The sequence below is a fragment of the Malania oleifera genome, chromosome 1, assembly GCF_029873635.1.
Source record: "Malania oleifera isolate guangnan ecotype guangnan chromosome 1, ASM2987363v1, whole genome shotgun sequence".
NCBI classification, from domain to species: domain Eukaryota; kingdom Viridiplantae; phylum Streptophyta; class Magnoliopsida; order Santalales; family Ximeniaceae; genus Malania; species Malania oleifera.
The window spans coordinates 96,171,520-96,193,018 of NC_080417.1; the positions used below are offsets into that span (position 1 = coordinate 96,171,520).

General features: G+C 35.8%; 1 pseudogene; it reads left to right on the forward strand.

Annotated features, from left to right (window-relative positions):
• Nucleotides 1-2,546: 2,546 nt before the first annotated feature.
• On the forward strand, nucleotides 2,547-21,379 carry LOC131147713 (malonyl-CoA:anthocyanidin 5-O-glucoside-6''-O-malonyltransferase-like; annotated as a pseudogene).
• The last annotated feature ends 120 nt before the right edge of the window (nucleotides 21,380-21,499 follow it).

The window sequence follows — 21,499 nt, forward strand, 5'->3', positions numbered from 1 at the left end:
CCCTTATCCTAATTTTGGGGTTATGCCTATGATGAACCCACGAGAAATCTGTTCCGCTAGACTTGTAGAGAATTATCCCGAAATTCTCGTGGTGGTGTCCGATCGTCAATTAGGCTTAAGATTTTCGAAAAATTAAGGTAAGAGTGAGAATTTAGCTTACACCAGGGGATATGTCTACATTGCTCCTATGACAAATTCACTCCGGTAGAAATGTCAGTGGCGAAGAATGGAGCCCAGCGGTATTTTTCAATTTCCGATCGGTGCTTGTTAGGCCAATGAAATCAAAGAGAGAGAAAGAGAGAGAGGAAAGACGAGGAAAGCGTGAGGAGAGAGAAAGTGGGAGTGGATTTTTTTTTCCTCTCTATTCTGTTAAATTGTCTCCAGGAAGCTTAAACGTAAGCTTCCTAATACCCTTTTTTTCTTTCTTTTCTTTATTATCTTATATTAATATTATATACATATACTTTTATCCTTATATACTTATACATATTTATATAACTATCATATTATTTAATTTAATTAATTCAACTTAATAATATTTAATTAATTAATTAATTAATAATTTTTTATTTTATTTTTATTATATATACATATATATTTACTTTTTTTTTTAAAACCACTGCATCCTCCTGTAAGAATTATTTTTGGGGCGTTACACTCCTAGTGCAGGAGTAGTCATTTTACCATAGAAATCTACATGTACCAACTCTAGTGGAAGCTTTGATTTATTGTTGCTCTCTTGTGGAAATGGCATACGATGTTGCTTGCCCATAATGCAAATTTCACAAGGCTTTACGGTATCAATTACTACAGGCAATTCAACCTCCATTTCCTTTCTCTACATCTCCTTCAATACTGCATAGGAGATGTGTCCAAACCTTTCATGTCAAAGTTTTCTTGTTATATCTCTAGTTGTTGCGGTAAGTGCCACAAACTCATACAGGTTATTCTTTCGAATACCTTCGCCCATAATGTTGTCATTGTTATCAATGATCTCAGCTTTTATTCTTATAAATCGTACTTCATAGTCACAGTCAATGATAGCAGCTATAGATAAAAGATTCCTCTTAATTTAAGGGACATAAAAGACATCTGAAAGAGTTTTACCTTGGTCATTCGTGGTTTTTAAGGAAATGGATCCAGTGCCCTCTATTGGACACTTTGCATTATTTCCAACAATCACATTGATAGGTTCATGTAGAGGCTTAAGGGAACCATACCAGTTCTTTTTACTAGTCATGTGGCTAGAAGCTCCACTATCAGGATCTAATTCTAGTACTATTTGAGTAGTTGAGCACATTTATTTTGTAACTATGAAAAGATCTAATTCTGGTTCAGCACAATCTGCTACCTGTCTGACATTCCATGTAGGCTTCAATGTGCCATTATTCTCATTGTGGATAAGTTCTGCAATCCTTGGCTGCATGCCCCTTTTTGTTGCAGTAGTAGCGTGTACCAAAAAATCTCTTCTTGTTCTTTCCCTTCTTCTTTTCAACATTATTGTCCTTGCCTTTGATCTGCATGGTGAAAGCACTACTACTTTCATTTTCTTTGGTTCACAGCCTCATCTCCTTGTCTAGCAATAAAGCATAGAATTCCTCAAAGATTAGTGCAAGAGTTCTAATCTATGTGTTAAGAGCAATTACCAGAATGTCATATTTTGATTGCAGCACTCGAATACATCTCGAGCTAACTCCTCACTAGTTTTATTATGCCCACTGCTGCCATCTGATCACACAAATATTTTATTCAGGTGATGAATACTTCAGCCAATTCTCCATCATGTAGCTTTTCTATAGTAAGGTGATTCTCCAAGTTCTGAATGCGTGTTTGGTTCCTTGTTTCATATTGATTCTTAAGACCATTCCAAGCATCTGCAGCCTTGGATGTATGTCAACGTAAGTACAGAATTGGATACACTTGTGACAATAGTCCAAAGTGCATTTGCATTCTGCCTCTTCCATGCTTTGACGAGGACAACATCTGGAGGGATGATAACCTTAAGATTGGTGGGATCAGGTGTGCCAATCGGTTCTAGATCCATACCTTGAGTTGTATCAAGTAGTTCATATGAATCCATAATAGCACTCATCTTGAACTTCCACAAAGTGTAGTTCGTGTCGTCTAGCTTTCCTTCTGTGAATGCTGGTGGACGTATCCGAAGTGCTGGTGGAGATGCAGTAGCTGAAGATGAAGTTCCTGCCATTGCAACGTCTCAACAATTATAGCTGTTTCTTCTTAGTAGCCTTCAGCTTTGATACCATGTAGAATAACAACACCAAGATCTGTTTTGAAGAAACCATTTAAGAGATAACACAAAGTTTTATTACAACAATCGGATTACAACAATCTGTCCAACCATGCATTCACTAAATGAGCTTCAATAGCGAAAGGACAACGAATAGAAAAAAAAAAAGATGACATAATCTTGCAATCAAGATGTGTGTGGTGCTCCAGTGGGGGGAGTCTTATTTATATCCTTTGGTCCGTGGAAGAAGCACATGGGTGGCTCACCTACCATGGTAGGTGGTGGTAGCTCACCTACCATGGTAGGTGAGGTACCATGACCGACTTTGACATTAGTGGCTGACTTTGACATTAGTGGCCGTCTTCGACATTAATGGCCAACTTTGACATTAGTTGTCATCTTTAACATTAGTAGCCATCTTTGACATACCGTGCTCACCGTTCACACTGGATAGGCCATACCGTCTCGAGGGGCGCTGCCCTCGGACCCCCGTGTCTCGGAGGGGAACGTCTTTTGTCTTTGTAGTACCATTGTGGTCTACCGCTTCGACCTCATCTGAACCATACGTCAAGTAAGTGTGCCAATTAACTCATGGGAGGTCGGCATTGCACACATATACACCAACCTAGTGATAGGGCTCCAAGATAGTATGAAGCGGATACCCTAATATACAAGGTGAGTTTTAGACTAAGGAGGTGTAATTCCCTTAGAGTTGTGTTGTCTTTGGGTATAATAGAAATGTGTAAACATGTATATTGATACTTTAAGTATAGTATTCTAGATGGTACGTACATTATGTCTTCCGTTGTTAGGTCAATATTAATAAAATGTGTTGACCTTATAGGTCACGCTCGGTTTTGATTATGAAAAATACTCATTGTATCTAATGGGTATTTTGAAGTTATGTGCAAGAACTCAAATTGGCAAATCATAATGCACAAAGAGAAAGTGAAGTTGAAGACCTAATCTCTATTTGTACTGTATTTTATATTTATTTATAGGTCTGTAAAAGTAAATAGGGATTGGTTTGTAATAAGCTTACACACATCACATACATGATCTAATAGGTAAGCTCAAACAAACCATAAACTAAAAGTGACCATAGAAAGACCGTAGGGTTTACCCTTCGGTCGACCAACACCAGATTTTTTTGGTGTCTTTAATTGGACATAAATGACCCTAGGACACACACCATTGCACCTATGAATGTTAGGCACTTGAATAGGATTTATGTGATTCATAACAGGACCGAAATGCACACATTGTGCACTTTTGTTCGACCGGCCAAGGCAGTTCATTCTGCCCCGGTCGACCGAAACCGGCCTGGGTCAATAGTTGACCAAGGTCCCGATCGACCGAAATAGTGTAGTTTAAATCCCCCGATCGACCGAACCCTCTTAAGGTCAACAAATTGACCATCTAGTCGACCAAGCCAAAATTGAATACCAACTACCTGGTCAACCAAGGGTCCTTGGGAGAAGTCTCAACTGTCTAGTCGACCAAACCATTCAGTTCAAAATGGCTTGGTTGGCCGAACCTCGGTAAAATGAAAAATTGCCTTTTGGACAGGCACTTTCGGTCAACTGAGTCTCCAGTTCAAAAGTGTCCTGGTCAACTGAACCATATGAACTTCGATCGACCAAAATGGTTCTGGTCGACCGGACCTCTCGGGTTGCCCTTATTTTTTTACCATGGTTAATTTTTTAAAGCAGGGTTAAAATAATTAAAAGGTCATTAAACTTTCCTAATAATTTCCAATAGGTCCCCAATGGTCATAATTCATGGGGTGTCTATATATACCCCTTCATTTGGAAAAATTAGGAACTTGATTAAGCAAACAAATTCAAAATTCTCTCTCAAGCAAAATACTCTCTACTACTCATATTCTTTCTACAAACACTTTAGCTTACCTTCTCAAGTTCCTAAATACTCTATAAGTGTTTTGAGTGTTTATACAAAAAGGTTTGCTCTCTCATTGTTGTGAGATTGAATCAATTTTATGAGAGCAAAACCTAAGTTCTCTTAGGGGGCTTTGCTAATAAGCCTATCCTAAGAAGACTTGTATTGAACTTCCAAGTGTTGCATTTTCGTTGCAATAACTTAGGAAGTTTGGTATTTGTTTTGGGTTGCAAAACGTTTTCTAAACTTACCCAAATATCTTGTGGGGTTTACATTGATATATTTGTGAAAAGATATTTGCGTTTGTGATATTGGTCTTTATTGCAATATTTATTCAAATACATATCATTTTGCTGAATACAAAGATTACATATATCTTGCAAACCAAGCATATACACTATTCACGTGATTGATATTCTGCACTTTGGAATATTTGAAACTTGAGTGATATCTTTGTTTGAGCATCTTGATTGTGAACATCTTGAAATACAAAGATTGCTTGTTGACACTCTCATGTACGGATTACACTGATAGAAAATACATCTGAGAGTTGAATTATTTAGACCACACTGAGATTACATATTAAATCATTTGTGGTGTATATGATTGAACGCATTTGGGTACAAATCTGCTTTACATGAAAGCATTTTTATATTGTACCATTTGATTGTAAATTTGAGTGATTCCAAGCGTGGTCTGAGGGGGCCGGAATCTAACCCGGTAAGGATTGGTGTAAAGGTTGAGATCAACCCTGTGCCAATTGACCTGGTTTGTATAGGTGACGCTCCACCCGTTTAAGTGAGCAAGTTAGTGGTAATCCTTGTGCTTGTTTGCCAAGGCGAGGACATAGGCAATTGGCCGAACCTCGATAACATATCTGTGTGACACCCTCTCTTTGCTACTTTCTGGTGCTTATGTGATTGATTAAATTGCTTTATTTACTTTCTGGTATACATTTACTTTACTTGCACTAGATTGACCATAGGGTTGTGAATATATTGGTGTTAGGAGATTGACTTAGGGATTAAATTTTAAAAATACCAATTCACCCCCCCTCTTGGGATCACGGTAAAGCTAATAAAATGTTTGTTTACCCAGTACCCAATGTGGGTCGAGTCATGTGAGTGGTATCAGAGTTGTTGACGTGGCCGATGGTTAATGAATATTTTCTATTTATTGAAAAAAAAAATTGGTATGAAAAATGGGATCACGGTAAAGCTAACAAAATGTTTGTTTACCCAGTACCCAATGTGGGTCGAGTCATGTGAGTGGTATCAGAGTTGTTGACGTGGCCGATGGTTAATGAATATTTTCTATTTATTGAAAAAAAAAATTGGTATGAAAAATCAAGGTGTCACACAATCAATGCTGGTGTAGTTAATTTCTAGCTAGTCCATATCCAATATCATATCGAATCCCTACATATCTAATACTAAAAGATCAGCTGGCAATATTTTCTCCTAAATGCCCACTGGATAGTTTTTAAGTACCCTTCCACATCTCACTACTAATCAAGTTGGCGTGGCTACAAACAAATCAGTATCTAACAATTGTGTCTCAACTCCAGTCAGCTTGATGGACCCTAATGACACGAATGAATGGTTGGTATCTAAGTCAAATAAAACAACAGCTTTATATGATAAAGCAATAATCATACCTATCATGACATCACCTGTAGCCTCAGCATCTCCCAGCGTCAACGCACAGACCCTCACCAGGGCTATGTTCCTCCGCTAGCCACCACTCCTGGGTGCCTAAATATTTCCGCCAAATGGTCTACTTTATGTCTCTTTCCACATGTAGGACAAACTGGATAAGCCTGCTCGCCATGAGCCTCTCGTCTCCCAATATCCTACCTCTGAGATCTGCCGTATCTGTCTCCCCTCCAAGGGCCTCGATTGGACCCTGCTTGGAATCCCTGAGGTGTGGGCATTTTCCTCTAACTCAACGTCCCCACATCTCTCTGGCTGCTCTCCTTTGCCACTGTGGCCCTGTACACTAATTCGGAAAAATCCTACACTTTTAGGACTGCCACCTGTTTATGGATGTCATGCCTCAAACCCCCCTCAATCATTCTCTCCTTCTTAACCTCATCTGGAATGATGTAGGAAGCAAAGCGTGATAGCTCGATAAACTTTGCTGCATATTTCTAAACCGTCAGTTGCCCCTGTGTCAAATTCAAAAATTATGTTATCTTAACTTATCTAACAGTGGGAAGAAAATAACAATCAAAGAACATCTCCTTGAATCGATTCCACGTCATGGCCACTGGTACAGGTCTCTGTTCCTCAAGCAATTTCACGGCTGTCCACCATCTCTCAGCTACACCTATCAACTTATATGTAGCATATAGGACCCTCTGTTCATTGGTGCAGTTCAACACCGAAAGCTTTTTCTCAATCTCCTACATCCAGTTTTCGGCAATTGCTGGATCAACTCCTCCTGAAAACACCAAAGGATTCATTTTGGCGAACTTCTCTATAGTGCAACCCTAGTCTACAAATGGTCCTCCCTGCTCCCTAGAGCTCTGTGCAATCTTAGCCATAATCTGCTGAGCTATACTATGCAAAATTGCGTCTGAATCGCCGCCGCCACACTAGAGGGGCCTAGACCATAATCCCCATTGGCGTGAGCACTGCTACCCCTCAGGTCCATCTTGAAAAGGAAATAAACATAGTCTAAGGACCCTATCTGCATAACATAACTAACATATTTATCTAACTGAAATCTCATAGCATCAATTAACCTGACGTCCTTATTCTTAATTTAAGATTCAGTCCAGCAATTGAAAAACACAACCCATCAATAGTTTACTATGACTTTCCTAAAATCATCACCCTAGGAAAAACAAGGAAACTAGTAAGAATATCCTGCTTCCCGATTACGGAACAAAACCTTATATACTCATCTTAATTTTCCCAACATTGACTCACTAAATTTCTGATCTATTCCTATACTCCGGTATTGTTTCTGTTGTACACTAAAGTCTATAGAACCTAACAACCTACACTCTGATACCAAGCTTGTAACGCCCCAATTTTCTACTATATTTTTTTTCACATACTATAAATACTTTGATATCATAAAGCATAGTCAAAAATCAACCCAGACCCATAGGTGTAGGGAATTTACCTGTTTATACATACATGTCATCTAAGCAGCGAAACTATAACATACTTAACTTATATACAATACGAGAGATTCAAATTTCTACATATACACATATATACCCCAAAAATTCATCCTACCTCTGACACGATTACTTTCCTACAACTGGGGTAATACCAACAAACTCCTCTATCACGAAGCTTGCTCCACTCGTCTCCTTGGGTTTCCTGAAATATTTGTAATGCTGGGGTGAGACACCTCTCAGTAAGGGAAATAGGCTAATATCAGTGTGTAGCAACGTGATTTTTATCATATTATAATAAGCTGAAACTAATAACACATGGAAAACTATACTTTTAAACATAATCTTACTATATCATAATGATTTCACGTATCATTTAAATCATCTGTTAAATCTATATATTACTGAAATTATACCCTGGATGTATATCTGTATATCATGAATTAACCTCGCATGATTCGGGTTGTGCGGCTGTAGGCTAGACATAACGCTGGCTGGCCTACCAGGTTAGGTCAAACATGACATAACTACACACGATTGCTCACCCATCATATCCTACCCATCCTACTCTCTGTCAAACCTCTAACGGGTCAGTACAAAGAGGGTATCCTACTCTCTGCCTACACTTTTGGCTAATCGGCCTCTGACCCACACTTCCTAAATAATGTGGTTGTACTGTCGGCTATATACTAATTTGGTCCACCCATCCTACTCTCCGTCAACCTCTGGAGGGTCACACACAGTGCGTATCCCACTCTCCGATCTGGCTAGCTAGCTACGGCACCGTGCTCTTAACATACGTAACCATCCGGGTTCTGTTACTATATGATACATTTCACATAATATTTCTGTTCGTAAATAACATTTCTATATTTCTAAAATAAAATATGGCTTTTACATCTTTCTGAATAAAAGCTGTCATTTCATAATTTCTTAATATATCATCATATTAAAACTGATCACAACATCTGCGCTGGCTGTATTATCATAATATACTGAAAAATTTCTTAATTTTTGTACTGATCATCATCTTTCTAAAAATATGGTCAATCATGCTTGTTCCATGAAAACATAAAATATTCCAACATGTTATAAGTCTACAGTAAAATCATCTATACTCACGCCACACAAGTGAGTACTACTATATCATATTATCTGACCTAGAAAACATATTTTACTGACAAAATTATATTAAATCTGAAATCAAAGTTTCCTTAGTTCAACATCAGTATTCCCAAAACTAATTATTTCATACATATAATTTCTGAAACAAATACTGTATAATATACGTTAAATTTTTCTAAAAATACCTGTCTTAATATATTCCCCTACCTATTTCCTATTAAGCCTGCTGAAACTCTATATCTACACCCCATGGCATTCGAAACTCAAAAACCTAAAATTATATTTTTCCCAAATTAATCAACTCAATCTCCATAATATTATCATTTAATATTCCCTAGACCTCAAATACTCCAATTTTACAATTAAAGCTAATATTTAACACCCTTACCTCAATTTTGGAGTGGTGCCCCAGAACCTCAAACTGAAAATCTGCTCTAGTGAAGTTGTAGAAAATCCTCCCACGAACTTCGTGGTGGTTTCTGATTGTAAAAACGGGGCTTAACAGAGCTAGAATCGAAGGAAAATGGAGGTAGGGCCGTAGGGTTTGATGAGGGAGAGGGAGAGAGAGAGAGAGAGAGAGAGAGAGAGAAAGAGAGAAATTGGTTTGTTTTAATTTACAAATGAGCTCACGGGTTCCCTTTAAAAACCATTCTGCCAAGAAAACCGTCGACGGTTTTCTTCTCTTCTTAGAAAACCGTTGACGGTTTGGGTTTTACCCGCCCTTTTTTACCATTTAACCTGTAACCGTCCAGCGGTAAAAAGAAAACCGTCGATGGTTTTCCTACTTCCCCACGAAACCGTCGACGGTTTGGGTTGTACCCAAACCATCTTCCTTTTTTCCTTATTTATTTTCATTACTATATTTTTCGGGCCTCTACACCACATGTCCACCCACAGTGGGGAGGGTGACATCGGCATGACATCACCTACCACGTGTCAGCACCCAGTGATTCCCATTTTTTTTAATCTATTTACTATAACAGGGTGACTCCAGCATGATGTCATCTTCCACGTGTCAGCACCTAGTTGGTTTTGAAAGTTTGACTATGATCAATGGCGTGGCAGCAATCTGGCCGTCAGTGAAAGCATAGTTCAAACGACCTAGATTTCTCTATATTGCTCAAAGGATACTCAGCCCAGATTGTGCCATGTGTCACCGCTCAAGTGGTGACACGTGTCCCACTATACCCTAGGTATAAAAGCCCCCCCTCCCTTTAATTTTTCTTTTCCTCCATTTCTCCTGTTCATTTTCTCTCTCTTCTTCCCTTCTCTTTGTGAATATCTATCTCCTCTTTCCTCTTTCAATTATCTTTGTTCTTCAATTCTATCTTCTTTCTCCCCTCTCTTCCTCTCTTCTCCCACTCAAATCTCCCTCAATTCTCTCTGTTCTAATCTCAGTCCTCTTGAATATCTCTCAGTTCTTTCATCTCTCGGTTCACTCATATCTCTCTCAGCTCTCTCTACTCTTCTCTGTGTTCTCCTTTTTTTAATTCCCTCGGATCTCTCTCAGTTCTCTATGTTCTTCTTTATATTTACATGTGTGCTCACCCCATTTGTGTTTTCTTATTTTTGCAGGTTCGAAACAGAACGAGGGAAAAGGGGGGCGTTTGGTCCTATGATGGATATAGATAAGTAATCTTGTGATTTTTTGTTTTCAATCTATTTCTCTAAGTTTTTATGGTGTTGGCATTTCCTTTGGGATTTCCTCGGGAGCCAAACATTTTTCCTGACTTTGACCCGGATTGGGTTTGGTGAAACTTCAGCTTGACCGGGGTTTGGGGTTTCAAACAGAATGTTTTGCAAAAGAAAACTATTGACGGTTTCACTAAACCATTGACGAATTACTGCAAACCATCAACGGTTTTAGAAAATCGTCAACGGTCTTTCTAGTTGCTGAATTGTCGAGAATCTTAAGAGTTGAAGATTGGCTTAATTCGATAGTCTGCGGTGATATGAGATTCTTTAGTTGTATTACTTTAATATTTTTTTGTATTTGATAGTTTTGGTTCTTCTTGATTTGGTATTTAAATACGTTTGAATTTGTAACAACTATACCTTGTACAAGTCCTATATATAGGACATCTCTACATCAATGAAAGTGTTTTACATTTTCTATAGTTATTTCTTATATGTTCCTAATTATTTAATTAAACATGTAATGAAAAAGGAATAGATATGAGATATCCGCATGATGAAATTTGAGAATAGCTATTCATATCCTATTCCTTATTAGACTCATACAATATTTCACATTATTATTTGTTTTTTACTAACAACATAATTTCTTATATAATTAATTGTAACTAACTCACTAAAACTAATATATTCCTGAGAATATATATTCTACAAACCAAACGTGGCCTTAATTGTTGATTTTGATCGAAATGCAAGAAATAAAAGATTGCTATAACTTAAGCCAAATAAAAAGATTTATTTGATGTTAGGGATGTTACACTATAGGCTATATGCATAACTAAAGCTCAAAGGTTTGATTATATCAAATGAGAGAGACTTACATGTCACAGGGTACCATTATCCATCCACTAAAATTGCGCCTATAAGCAAATGATCTTAGTACGCAAGCATACATGACATGATACTCACATGGGGCCAATTTTTTTCTTTCCCTTGGAAAAATACATGCCTAGCTACTTTCATAAATACCACTTATGGTTTTATTTTGTCTATATTTAGTATAGCAAGCTACTTGCATAATTTATTAAAACTAACTTATTATATATTCTAGAACATGAAAGTTGAAACTGCACATATGCAAATTATTCAGATATATATATTTTTAAAAAAAGAAGCCTTAAAATAATGATAACAAATTGTGTCATGAAGACAATTGTTTTGCAACATGAAAAAAATAACTTTTTAGACTTTAAATTTTGAATTAAATATTTAAAAATAATATATGTATAAATGAATATGCATAACCTAGTTGGCTACTTTTGACCATTTGGTCAATTCGCCAATTGGATAGGTCCAACAAATCAAAATTTTAAAAATGATAAATAAAATCTTACGCTTGATATATAAAGAGTCTTACAAATTTTTCTACAAAAAGCGAACTCTAAAAAAGTAAAAGGAACTCAAAAGTTGACTCTGCCATGTCCCAAATCCTTCACGTCATGAGGAATCATTATTTTTGTGTAGCTTCTTACTATTAGGAATCATTGCACGGTAGGTTTAAATTTTGTTTAATTGTTTTTTTTTTTTTGTTTCTTAATTTGTTAATGAATATGTGAAAAAGAGTATATGTTGTATTAGACTGAGGAGGAAGATCAGAATTAGAGATTGATAGAAAATAAATGATATGCCTTCCAAAGAATGTTAGTAATCCAAAATTTTCTTGTCTTTTCTGAATTTCAATTAGAAGGAAAAAAAAATTTGGTTTGTAAGAAAATGTTATTTTGGAGTTTTATCAACAATTTGCTTATCTAGGCGTAGATTCAGTATTTTTTGAATCCTTATGTAAGGAATTACAAAAGAAATTCTTTCAGCAAAAATGTGAATTAGGGAGGATTGATCGACGAAATATGAATCGAAAAATGAACCTTAATATACCTCAAAATAGTACTTTTTTTTTTTTTTTTTCGTGAGATATATTGGTAACTATGGTATATTGGTAGCCATGGATCATTTGATTGGAATGAAATTAGGAATGGGTGCACATGGCATCCATTAAATTTAGGATGAGGGTGCACGGTTGTATAGTTAACTTGAAAGGTAGTGAATAAAAAAAATTGTTTTACCTTCAAATAAAAATGAAGAACTTACTCTCATTTGTATTTTTTAAAAAAAAAATTAAAACTTATATATATATATATATATATATATAGGTATGTATATATGTATATATGACTTAAAATTTTACTAGAAGAATAACTGATATAGATGTTATTAATACTTTAATAAGACTTTACATTATTTATTAATATATTAAATGGCAAATTTATGTCTTAGCTTTCATTTTAATCTCTTTATTTTGATTATAGTACAAGTTAAAATTTAAACAAAAAAAAATCTTGGTCTCATAGTGCCATAATAATAATACAATGTTATTAGTTGGTGTATATATATATATAAAGCAAATGCTTTCATGAATGTAGAGTCTCGAAAGCCGTAGATTTTTTTTTTTTTTTAAGGCATCATTTCCCCCAATTGAAAGTAGTAAGACTTCTCCAATGGCCACATGTACACATTCTAGGTTAGGGTGAGCATAATTCAAAAAAACCCGAATTAACCGACTGAAATTCATTGATTCGGTTCAATTAAGAACATAGGATCGGTCGGTTCGGTTATGGTTTCACAAAGTTCAGTTAATCGGCTCAGTTGAGAGGAATGTTAATTCGATTAACTGAAATAACAGACTTAATAATTAATTAAAATTTAAATATAAATTAGTGTATGTTAATTTGTTAATATGTTAATTTGTTAATATGTTAATTAGTATATGCTAATTTGTTAATATATTAATTAGTATATGTTAATATGTTAATTAGTATTTGGTAAAAAATTTACAATTATATTATGTTTCTATTAATTAATTTCAAATTAATTCGATTAAATTAGGTTAACTAAATTACCCGAAAAAGGCAATTCGGTCAGGTTCGGTTCGATGAGGCCCCTCTATTCAGTTGGTTCAGTTAACTGTTCTCATTAACTAAAAATTTTGATTAATTCATTTAATTAACCGAATTTGGCTGAACCGACCATTTGCTCACCCCTAGTTCTAGCAGGGTGAGTTTGGGTTATATATTATTTAAGCCTGCTACGGACACCCACAATTTAGCAGACGTATAAGAAAATTTTATGCTTATGTTTGGTCTGGAACACGCCAATGCCATTTCCATTTATTGACTCCCGTCATTAACATCAGTCGTACCCTACATTTTCCAACTCTACCCTATCTTAGTTTGATCAACTATATATAAACAGGGTTGCATTCTAGCAGCTAGCTCCATACCCTGGCAAAAATCGCATTCAAGATCTCTCCTCTCTCTTTGTCATGGCACCACTCATTGCAGTGAAAATACTATAGATATGCCCGGTGGCTCCGCCGGACTCCCCCGCCCAAAGCTCCCTCCCCCTCACTTTCTTTGACGCAGTGTGGTTGAAATTCCTCCCAACCCAACGTCTCTTCTTCTATGAAGTCACCACTCAATCTGATCGCCCTATCTCAGACTCCATCCTCCCTAAACTCAAACACTCTCTCTCCCTCACCCTCCATCACTTCCTCCCTTTCGCCCATACCATCGTGTATGGCCCCCAACCTCCACTGAACCCTTCATCCGTATCGATGCAGACGACGCGCTTCAGCTCACCATAGCCGAGTCCAATGCCAATTTCCACCATCTCTCTGGAAACAACTTCCGGGACTCGACAGAATACCATCCTTTAGTACCCACCCTGGCGATGTCTGAGGTGGAAGCCCGGGTCATGGCACTGCAAATCACTTTATTTTTAGGCACGAGCTTTTCGATCGGAATAACCTCCCACTACGCCGCCCTTGATGGCAGAGCCGCAGCCTTGTTCGTGAAGGCATGGGCTTCCATTTGCAAACTGGGTGGCGCTTCCTTGCCGCCTGAGCTAACGTCATTCTACGAAAAGGCAGATATCGAGGACCCAAAAGGGATCAAGCAAAGATACTTGGATGGACGGGAGAAGAGTGGCGGCCCCAAGGCTAAAAGAAGCTTAATGCTCATTGATGAGTTCAATGCTCCGAGCAACACAATCCGTGGGACATTTATGCTGAGACATGATGACATAGAAAAACTCAGGGAAAGAGTTGGCCAAACGCTCATGGAAAGGAAGAAGAAGAAACAAGAACTGTCTCGCCTATCAACGTTTGTGCTAACTTGTGCATATGTGTGGGTGTGCCTAGTGAAGGGAGAGGGATTGGAGAGCAAGGATGGTCTAGCTCATACTAGTTTCTTATTCAGTGCAGACTGCAGGAGGCGATTGGAGCCTCCAATCCTAGCATCATACTTCGGGAACTGCATGGGAGGTGGTCTTGCGAAGGTAAAGGTGGGTGATGTAGCAGGGGAGGACAGTGTGGCGGTGGTTACAGAGGCTATCGGGGAAAGCGTAAGTAGTCTTAATAATGGCGGACTTTACAAACACTTGGAACGATTGTCGTCGCATGGTCCATTCCCTGATAAAAGTAACGAGTGGATCACGGTGGCTGGATCGCCTTAGTTCGAGCTCTATACGGCGGATTTTGGGTGGGGAAGGGTAAGGAGGACAAAGGTGGTGTCAGTGGATAGGAATGGGGCGGTGGCTCTTTCAGAGAGCAAGGACGGCAAAAGCGATGGTATTAAGATTGGGCGCCTTGAGTGAAGGAAAAATGGAGGTTTTTGCTTCTTTGTTTGTAAAAGGTCTTGAGGCTTTGAAATCATACAAGCTTTGTCTTTGTGCATTTTCCTTTCCCAATTTAGACGTAATTCATATCTTTGAAAAAAATTCACAATGAAATTTCGTAATTTATTACAATGAATCAACAGAGTTTTTCTTTATTAGAAGTAAGGTCTTCAAGCTTTGAAATCATAGGAGCTTTTTCTTTGTGGGTTTTCCTCTCCCAATTTTGTTATTAGGGGGAAAAAATCACAATGCACTCTCATGATTTATACACTGAACCAATAGAGCTTTTCCTTTTTCTTTTTTTTTTTATTACATAGGAACTTTAGTTACCAATGAGCCCTTCGGACCCCCTGGTACGGCACCAAACCTACGGATCAATATCCTCCACCCCCAAGTCTCGCTAATCAAGGTTAAGTCTGAATGCAGACACAGCTTCTATACATTAGTTGGACGTTCGGCCAACCCAACTCCCAGGACACATCTTCATTACCATCCACGGTTCTCGCTGGCTCACAGAGAACTTTCACCATCTACGGTCCGCATTGACTCGCAAAGTGAACTCTCACCATCCACAGTCCCCGCCAGCTCACAAAGTAAACTCTCACCATCCACAGATACAGCTAACTCTATGAGTGTATCTGCTTAAAATTGAATCCTCAATACTCCTTCTTACTTACTGATGTCTTTCCATTGCGTCATATCGTGGGGGCCAATAGTTTTTCCTTATTAGAATGTTACATTGTCACTAGTAAAAAGTTTAACAAACAGGGAATAATTTTTTTTTAACTCAATTTTTTTTTCTTTGGCAAACTCCCTATTTATGCCCTTAATGGGGGGTTTTCTTCATTTTCTTAATAGATTTAATGGAAATTAATATCACCCATGGGTAAATCTACCAACACCCTCTCACTTTTAAAAGTACGACATTCAACCCCTGAGTTTTTTAAAATTATGACAAAATCCCCTAAAGGTTTAATTTTATTAACAAAATGAACCTTTCATTAGGTATCCCTTAGTCAACCATTACTTTACTGAAAAAATCAAATTTTATCCTTAAGAAAATAACGATTTTACCCTTCCACTCAATTTTGATAAGATGAATTAAGAAAATGACATTAATTTTGAAAATTAAACTTATTAGTGAATTGAATATCCAATGATTAAGTTAGGTTAATTAGTTGACATAAGCACGACAAAATAATAAAATTATTATTTTAAAATTTTAAAATAATAAAAAAATAAATATTACTAATAATATGCAAAAAAAATATTTAAATAATTATATTATTACAAAATATTTTCTATATACATTTTATGAAAATTAAATGACTAAATATATATTTAAAATTAAAAAAATTTATATAATTTTAAAAAATTAGCTTTAATCGAATGGTTGATCAAATTGTGACTTACTTTTTTGGTCTAATTTAATATTATATTTAATAACATAGCAACCTGAATAAATTTAGGAAAAGTGTGTGAATTGTATTGAAAATGATTAACTAATTAATAAAAATTTAAATTTTCTTTACTCATTTAGCATTCATATTTTACATATAAGAAACCTAACATTCAATTTCATAATTTTAATTTATAAAGAATGAATTTAAAATAGTTTATCTTTTTTTTAACACTATATTTGACAAGTTACTTGAATTTAAAAAATTGAACCAAAATTTATTTCTCTTATGATGTGTTTAGTCCTTAAATTTTTATGAAAATTACATCTATTAAACATTTTATAGTATTGTAATTACAAGGCATTTTTTTTATGATTTACTAGTAATTTTTACTTTTTGTTGCAACGTGCCCTCGACAAGCAAGATGTGCCCCAACACTGGCGAGGGGTTATAAATGTTGAAAATTGAAATGGAATCACCAACCTATTTTTTACCTATGTTCGGTTATAACACTTAATTACTACTCATTTAATTTAGCTCTAAACTAATCCTAGGCCAAGGAACCACTATTCTCGATCTATTTTTACCAGAATTGGGATCAAGAGTTTAGTTATACAAGAGGAAGGTATCAACACCCCCTACAACCCATTCGATAAACAATACCTAATTGATTATGAATTATCCATAAATTGAATTTGATGGACTTTAATTAGCTCCTTTAAAAATAAAACAAATAAATAAGTAAAAGTTAAAAAAGGGAATCAAAATTAAGGTATGATTTTAGAAATATCTAATAAGACCTCTAAACAAGGAGATCTTGTTAGATAACCCCCCCCCCCCCCCCAAGCTAATGCACGTGAGGTCTAAAATACTTCATTGCCCTTTTCAAAGTCATAGGATCACACTCGGGAAAAAGTTGAACAAATTAGCAAATTTGGAACAAAATAATCTTTAGAAACATCCTTGAATTTTTCCAAAATTTATAAAAATTTTCTGAGATTTTTCAAAAAAAATTTAGAATTTTCAAGGATTTATGAAGACTTTTTCTCATTTTATTTCGACTCAAAATAGCTCAAGATATATATATTTGTTTTCCTGACTTTCAAAAATTATTCCTCATTTCTCACAATTTTCTCTAATTTTCCCTATTTTTAAAATTAAATTTTACACAGAAAATAAAATAAAATAGTAAATAAATAAAAGAAAAAATTCAAAAAAACTAGGCTGGTTCGCCTGGTCTGGCACGGTTGGATTTGGGGTGGGCCACATGTCCACCCACGGTGGGGAGAGTGACATCAACATGACATCACCTACTTCAGCACTCGGTTATTCCTTTTTTTTTTTTTTTCTATTTTCTATGATAGGGTGACGTGAGCATGATATCACCTGCCATGTGTCAGCACCCAGTTGGTCTTGAAAGTTTGACCAGGATCAATGATGTAGTAGCAATCAATCCGTCCAATGAAAACACAAATCGGACAACCCAAATTTCTCCTTGTTGCTCAAAGGATACTTGGCCTAGATTATGCCACATGTCACCACTCGAGTGGTAACACGTGTCCCACCATACCCTAGGTATAAAAGCCCCCCTCCCCCCCCCCCCCCTTTTTTTTTCTTTTCCTCCATTTCTCCCGTTCATTTTCTCTCTCTTCTTCCCTTCTCTCTACGAATATCTATCCTTATCTCCTCTTTCCTCTTTCCTCTTTCAATAATATTTGTTCTTCAGCTCTCTCTGTGTTCTCTCCTTTCAATCCTCTCTTCTCACAAATCACTTGCATCCCCCTCAATGCTCTCTGTTCTTTTCTCAGTTCTTTCGGATATCTCTTAGTCCTTTCATCCCTTAGTTCACTCAGATCTCTCTCAGCTCTCTCTATTCTTTCTCTCAATTCTCTTGAATTTCTCTCAGTTCACTCAGATTTCTCTCAGTTATCTCTGTTCTTCTCTCAGCTCTCCCTTCTTTTAATTCCCTCAAATCTCTCTCAATTCTCTATGTTCTTCTTTATATTTACATGTGTGCTCACCCCATTTGTATTTTCTTATTTTTGAAGGTTCGAAACGAAACGAAGGAAAAGGGGGGTGTTTGGTCCTATGGTGGATATAGATAAGTAATCTTGTGATTTTTTGTTTTTAATATATTTGTCTAAGTTTTTATGGTGTTGACATTTCCTTCGGGATTTTCTCAAGAGCCAAACAAACTCCCTCACTTTGACCAAGGTTGGGTTTGGTGAAACTCGGTCTTGACCAAGGTTTGGGGTTTCAGACAGAATGTTTTGCAGGAGAAAACTATTGACAGTTTCACCAAATCATTGATGAATTACTGCAAACTGACGACGAATTACAACAAACCATTGACAATTTTAGCAAACCACCGACAATTCTGCAATTAGCTGAATTGCCGAAAATTCTAGCAGTTGAAAATTAACTGATATACGATTGTCTGTGGTGATATGAGATTCTTTAGTTGTATTACTTTAATATTTGTTTGTATTTGATAGTCTAGGATATTCTTGATTTAATATTTAAATACTTTTGAATTTGTAACAACTATACCGTGTACAAGTCCTATATATAGGACATCTCTACATCAATGAAAGTGTTCTACATTTCTATAGTTATTTTTTATATGTTCCTAATTATTTCATTAAACATGTAATCAAAAACGAACATATATGAGTTATCCCCATGATGAAATTGGAGAATAGTTATTCATATCCTATTCCTTATTAGACTCATAAAATGTTTCACATTATTATTTGTTTTTCATTAACATAATTTCTTATATAATTTATTGTAACGAACTCACTAATCTACAAACCAAACATGGCCTTAATTGTTGATTTGATTGAAATGCATGAAATAAAGGATTACAGTAACTTAAGTCATATATATATATATATATATATTAGATGTTAGGGATGAAACTTAGTAACTAAAACTCAAAGGTTTGATTTGATGAAATGAGAAAGACTTAAATGTCACAGGGCACCATTATACATCCACTAAAATTGTGCCCATAAGCAATTTGATCATAGTAAGCAAGCATACAAGACATGGTTCTCACATGGAGCCCAATTTGTTCATCCCCCCCCCCCCCCCCCCCCGGGCGCGGCTGGGCGGGAAAAATACATGCCTAGCTATTTTCATATACCACATATGGTTTTATTTTGCCTATTTTAGTATAGCAAGCTACTTGCATAATTATTAAAACTAACCTATTATATATTCTAGAACATGAAGGTTGAAACTGCACATATGCAAATTATTCAAATATACTTTTTTAAAAAGCAGCCTTAAAAATAATAAAAACAAATTGTGTCATGAAGACAATTGTTTGCAACATGAAAAGAAATAACTTTTTAGATTTTAAATTTTGAATTAATCATTTAAAAATATATGTATAAATAAATATGCATCACCTAGTTGGCTACTTTTGACCTTTTGGTCAATTCGCCAATTGGATAGGTCCAATAAATCAAAATTTTAAAAATAGTAAAGAAAATCTTACGCTTTACATATAAAGAGTCTTACAATTTTTTCTACAAAAAGCAAACTCTAGAAAAGGCTAACTTGAAAGGTAGTGAATAAAAAAAGAAATTGTTTTACCTTCAAATAAGAATGAAGAACTTACTCACGTTTGTAATTTTTTTTTTTTTAACTTGAAAGGTAGTGAATAAAAAAAGAAATTGTTTTACCTTCAAATAAGAATGAAGAACTTACTCACGTTTGTAATTTTTTTTTTTTTTTAAATTATAACTTTTCTATATATATATAGTAATAACTTAAAAATTTATTAGAAGAATAACAAATATAGATGTTATTAATACTCTAAAAACTATTAATAAGACTTTATATTATTTATTAATATATTAAATGGCAATTTTATGTCTTAGCTTTCATTTTTATTTCTTTATTTCAATTATAGTACAAGTTAAAATTTCAACAAAAAAAAAAAATCATGGTCTCATAGTGCCATATTACATAGTAAGAACAATAGTAATAATACAGTGTAATTAGTTGGCATATATATATATAAAGCAAAAGCTTTCACGTATGTAGTCTGTAAAGTCCTATAGATTTTTTTTTTTTTTTAAATTGGCAACATCATTTTCCCAAATTGAAAGTAGTAAGACTTTGCCAACGGCCACATGTACACGTTCTAGGAGGGCAAGTTTGGGCTATATATTATTTAAGCCTGCTACGGACTCCCACAATTTAGCAAATAGATAAGAAAATTTTACGCTTATGTTTGGTCTGGAACATGTCAATGTGTCACAAGCTAAGCTTGTTTAGGACATTCTACATGCCTGTGATCGCTTGTCTTGTGTGCTTGGGATGAGTTTTCATCATGAAAATACTAGTGTAGGGTTGTTTTCTGTTAGTAATTTATTTGTATGCCAAATAAGATAGTATGACTCCTCGGTCACTTTAATATTTCCTAGTACCAAAATGATAATTACATAAAAACCTCTTTAGGGAAGGGTGGGTGTTCATTAGTCATTGTAAAACTCACTAACTTTTGTCAACATGTTTAACCTACTCTACTTGCCTCTCTCGCTAAGCACACAATGTCAACGAAAGTGTTGTTAATGAATTACGTAGTTTCAATATTTACTGCTGGCTTGTCATGACTTTCATGAATTGATTACTATTTCTGCTACTATTTTAAATGATTACTAATGAAAATTTTTCGTGGATGAATGTTGGTAAACTATTGACTAGCTAGTTAAGCAAAAGTGTTTTAACTAGTGCCGCATGGCCCCTTCACAAAGGTGTGAAAATAGTCAATCTGTGACACTTGGTATCAAAGCTAAGGTTATTTACTACGTGAATTCAATTGCCTTTGTCGTGGGATTTGGAAAGTTTTGGTGAGTGACCATGGCACCAAACAATGTTGAGAGAATTAGTGCACTGGAAGCATGGGTTAAAGAAACAACCAACAACATGGTCCAACTGAGGGGACTTGTTGATAAAGTGATGGGATCACAACAGCATCAAGCAAGTTTGACAAATGAAATTTCAGAGGACTTTCACCACACTGTGTAAACTTTGCAGGCTCGGATGGCTAATCTGGATGCAAAGGTGAATCTGATGGTTCTTACTATGGGAAACTCCAACATTGTGGGTGTTAAAAAGACCAAGGTAGCAGAACCCAGAACGTATGGGGGTGCCCATGATGCCAATGAGTTAGAGAACTTCTTGTTTGATATGTAACAATATTTTCGCGCTATGAGAATGACCTTAGAACAGGTGAAAGTGGATACTGCAACCATGTACTTGGTCGGTGATGCCAAACTATGGTGGCGTGCCTAGTACAATGACACTGAAAATAGA